Here is a 447-nt window from a genome sequence, read left to right on the forward strand (position 1 = left end):
CTGAACAACTCTGACTCACTCATACTAAAATTAGAACAATACAGAGAAGATTAGCATGACCCCTAGATAAGGAGAACACACAAATTCATGAAACATTTCATTTTTTCACAGATATATGCTTCTTTTCTGTACATTAAATATATGGCATTCTTCATGTCAATCATACTAAAAAAAAAGGAACTTGAAAATATAGATTATGCATCATAAAGGCAAAATATTTAGTTTCAGTAAGTATGGAGTGGGAGACCTTGGAAACTGTATTTTTAAAGAGCTCCTTAGGTGATTCTAATAATAATCAAGTTTTAAAATCACTGACAGTTTGTATAAATGTATAAGCTAACAGCTGAACTGTAAGTAAAACAGCAATTAAGTATATCAATGTGGTGGATTCATGTTGATATATGGCAAAACCAATACAATATTGTAAAGTTACCTGTGGCGGATTCA

General features: G+C 30.9%; 1 non-coding gene across 1 annotated transcript; it reads left to right on the forward strand.

Moving 5' to 3' along the window:
• LOC112446837 (U6 spliceosomal RNA) lies at positions 1 to 107 on the forward strand. The gene has a single exon (XR_003034929.1). It is a non-coding gene; the product is annotated as a U6 spliceosomal RNA (small nuclear RNA).
• The last annotated feature ends 340 nt before the right edge of the window (positions 108 to 447 follow it).

This window comes from Bos taurus, chromosome 5 (assembly GCF_002263795.3).
Source record: "Bos taurus isolate L1 Dominette 01449 registration number 42190680 breed Hereford chromosome 5, ARS-UCD2.0, whole genome shotgun sequence".
Lineage (NCBI taxonomy): Eukaryota > Metazoa > Chordata > Mammalia > Artiodactyla > Bovidae > Bos > Bos taurus.